Source organism: Amblyomma maculatum, chromosome 5 (genome assembly GCF_055883805.1).
Source record: "Amblyomma maculatum isolate TAMU_Amacu chromosome 5, ASM5588380v1, whole genome shotgun sequence".
In the NCBI taxonomy this organism is placed as follows: Eukaryota; Metazoa; Arthropoda; class Arachnida; order Ixodida; family Ixodidae; genus Amblyomma; species Amblyomma maculatum.
This window is the reverse complement of record NC_139348.1, coordinates 83,183,478-83,187,706: the sequence shown is the minus strand read 5'-3', so window position 1 is coordinate 83,187,706 and position 4,229 is coordinate 83,183,478.

Below are 4,229 nucleotides of genomic sequence, written 5' to 3'. Positions count from 1 at the left end.
CTCTGTTGTCCTGCTTTCGTCGGCTTGCCGTCACGTAACATTTAGATGGAGGTGCGGCGAACGTCATCCCCATCCTCGCCTTGGAGCATCGACGCCATCTGTAAGCCGGGACCATTGACCGCGAGCCCAGAAACATCGCCGAGCAGCTTTGCCCCAGCCCTTCAAACCCACACCTGACCAATTACCACCGCCCAGCCCCAAGCCCGGACCTGAAGACAAGGAGAACAGCCAGACTAATCAGAACCGAGACGACAGACCCGAAAGACCCGAATGACCCGAAGGAACCGATGGACACTAACACGCCACCCCCGCCCAAGCTGCCCGACGTGTCCACGAGCCATCGGTCCCATGGTCTCTGGAACGGGTGGTTGACAACTCCAGGGGAGGCGGATCACCCACGCATCAGACATCGTACCGGCAAGCCGTTCTATTCGTACTTCTTTTTCTTCTTCAAGCATCCAGACACGCCCATCATCATGCCATGAAATCATTGGTAAACTTCCTCGTCTACGATCGGGACGATCGCTCGGTGGGCCCAGGTCATGTTACGGAAGAATGAGGAAGAAGAGGGCAGTGGCGCGGGCAGGAGCGCGCGCGCTAAGCCCGCTCACAGATTTGTTAAACGTCATCTCACGACCATCGAGCACCTTCTCTCTGTCCTCTGTTCGGCTGTTTTTATTGGCTTGCCGCCTCCTACCAATATAATCACAATTATACAAATTAGCAGGTCACAAGTGAGAACTACAATTATTCCAGCGCAATTATATCGGCATAAGCTCTAACACACATTCCGTACACGACGGGTAAGAAACAAGTAATGATCGACATCAAAATCGCCTATTGATTATATGGATGCACGCTCATTTTATTTCCGATTACTTGACCAACAACTGGGAACAGCCCCTAGTGAGTCTGTCAGATTTCACGACCGGCAGCTTTTGATGCCGCTGTTTTCATACTTCACTATTGCAATTGCCAACTGTGGCGGGGAAAACGCGGGCGAGCTTGAAAGTCTGCTGTAGATGCTTTTGAACATATAGGCAATTTGTCCTAACTAAAATGTGCAGAAATATACAGTTGCCCAAAAGCAGGCCTTCTGGTGATTGATTGTTACCCCAAATCATGCAACATGTACCAGGAATGTATCCATTTCCCGGTTGGTGAAAATAAGCCAAACATCTCGCGTGCGCTGCTTGACCTTAAAGACTTGAGCTATACATGTGAGTTGAAAAGAGAGTGATGCGACAAGGCGGCGCGGCGAAAGCGATCATCGTTCGCTCTGTCGCCTACTTGGGAAGATATACATGTACGCGACTGAGCGAAAGGGCGACGACGCTCTGTGTTACTGGCACAGTACGCATCCTTCTATGATGTAGTAAAGCCCATAATGTATTGCCAATGCAGCAACAGTAACGCATCTGCAAGAGTTGAATCATCTTGCGACAAAATGCAAGACAAAATGCATAAAGTGCACACTGCATTGAGTTTCAGGCGCTTACATGTGTTAACATGCGCTGTAGAAGTGGTGACGTAAGCAAGTTTTCATTTTGGTTGAAAAGTTGAGAGAAGCAAACCCCGGCCTGCGCCCTCCTTCAACTCTTTTCTTTCAAGCGACTGAGAAGTAAACTACATGACACTAAAATGCCTAATTGGAATTAAATATTTTCGATTCATAAAGTTTAAGTAATAGTGTAAATTACAAATAATTACACGAACGCCTGCGCTTTATATAGTGTGTAGATATTTTGGTTCATTTGAATTCTTTCCATTCATCGTTATGCGCTGTCAGAAGACTCATGAAAGCCTACATCTTGGAATCTGAAAACACAACCATGCGTCATAAATATACGGGACATTCTAGATATCCTACAGCTTACACAATGATACCATGCAAGGAATTGATTTCAAGAATTAGATCTAGAAGACAAAGAGTCCGAAGACATGTGGACTGATGTTCGTGACATGTGGACTGATATCCCTCCGCAATTTGCTCGGAACCTGTCTGCTTTCTGTGTCAGGAATGCCGTTCTATACAAACAGAACTCCAGCACTGTTGACCGAGCGTTCCTCCTCGTAGTGCCAGCCGACCTCCGTGCCGATATCCTTTTTCTTTGCCTTGATGAACCCACCTCTGGCCACTTGGGCTTTGCACGCACACTCGCCCGAGCGTCAAGCTTATTATTAGCCTAAACTTGCTGACGCCGTTCATCGCTACGTCAGACGATGTCGTGAGTGCCAACGTCGAAAGGCGCCACCTCTCAAGCCAGCGAGTTTGCTCCAACCTATTGCGCCTCCCCGAGCACCGCTTGACCAAATCGGCATAGACCTTCTGGGCCCATTTCCGCTGACATCGGTCGGTAACAAATGGATTATAGTCGCGACCGACTATCTCACACGGTATGCTGAAACCAAGGCGGTGAGGCGTGGCACGTCATCTGAGATCGCCCAGTTTTTTATGCAGCAAATAGTGTTGCGCCATGGCGCACCGTCCCAAGTAATCACCGATCGAGGCACGGCGTTTACGGCACAACTTATGCACGACGTATTTGAGCTGAGTCACGCGAGCCATCGCAAAACCACTGCTTATCACCCACAGACGAATGGCCTCACGGAGAGACTCAATAAAACGATCGCTGACATGATTGCAATGTACATAGACTCCCAGCACAAGACCTGGGACGAGATTCTCCCGTACGTCACATATGCCTACAAGACTGCCATCCAAGAGACTACGCGTTTTTCGCCATTTCGCCTGCTCTATAGACGCGACGTTCAGACGATGTTAGATGCCATGCTTCCGTGCTGCACGGATAATCCTCTCATCCCAGAAGCTGAGCAGTTTGCTCAGCGCGCCGAGGAAGCACGTAAACTTGCCCGCATCCACATTCAGCAACAGCAGGGAAAGGATACGCGTCGCTACAACTTCCGTCATCGACACGTCGCATACCAGCCAGGAGAGCAAGTTTGGGTGTGGACACCGGTGTGCCGGCCCGCCTTGTCTGAAAAACTGATGTCGCGATACTTTGGATCTTACAAGGTTCTGCGCCGTGTCACAGCACTGACATACGAAGTCCTTCCAGCGGATACTGTGCAAACCTCGCGTCGGCAACCACGCTCCGAGGTGGTGCACGTTGTCCGCATGAAACCGTATTTCACGTAGTAATGTGCAGTGTACTATGCACTCGTTTAGTTGTGTAGGGCACCGCCTCCGTTTTATATTCGTTTTCTGTACTGACTTGCATCGCCTATCGCTCGCGCCCAGTCTGTGCTTTCATTTTTTTAGGAGGGGGAGTAATGCCACCTGGTGTCCCTGATGTTCTTAGGTGGCACCTGGAAGAAAAAGACGCCGAAGTTGACTCGCGTGCTGTGCGCCGACCTTTGCCTGCTGGTACAGCTTCGTCCCGTCGTCTTAGTCACGGCTAGGCCTGTTGTCCGTGACAATATAATACAAAAAGTTGCTACTAAGGTAGTTCCAAAGCAAAAGAAATGCAAGAAAGCAAACTGGTTATCAGAAGAGGCTTTGCAAATTGCTGAGGAAAGGAGGATGGCAAAAGTTATGGGGGAAAGAGAAAGATACAAGGTTCTCAATGCGGAGTTTCAGAAAATAGCAAGGAGAGATAAGAATGCCTTCCTGAACATACAGTGCCAAGCAGTTGAGGACAACAGCTAATTAAGAAACACAAGAGCTCTGTATAAGACAATCAAAGATATCAAAGGAAGCTTCTGTGCTAAGCTGGGCGTGATAGAGGACAAACAAGGCAAGGATTTTACTGAAGCTTCAGAGATAAAGAAGAGGCGGCAGGAATAAACAGAAGAACTGTACAAGAAAGACCCGAATGTGCAAACCCAACATAAGACGGTTGTGATTACTGATCTCGAGCCGGGCATCCTGAAGAGTGAAGTTGAATGGGCCTTAGCCAGCCTTGCTAAGAACAAAGCTAGCGGAATTGATGGCATTCCAGCTGAGTTGCTTAAAAACCTCAACCTGTTAGCATTCTGCATACATTATGTCAGAAGATTTGGACAACTCTGCAGTGGCCACAGGATTGGAGGAGGTCAGTTTACATCCCCATTCCAAAGAAAGGCAATGTCAAAGATATTTCACCTACCGCACGATCGCGCTTACTTCGCATGCTAGCAAGGTGATGTTGAAAATCCTCCAAGGTAGGCCGCAGCAGTATGTGGATCGGGAGCACCGGAAGTGCAAGCTGGGTTTCGCAAGGGCAGAA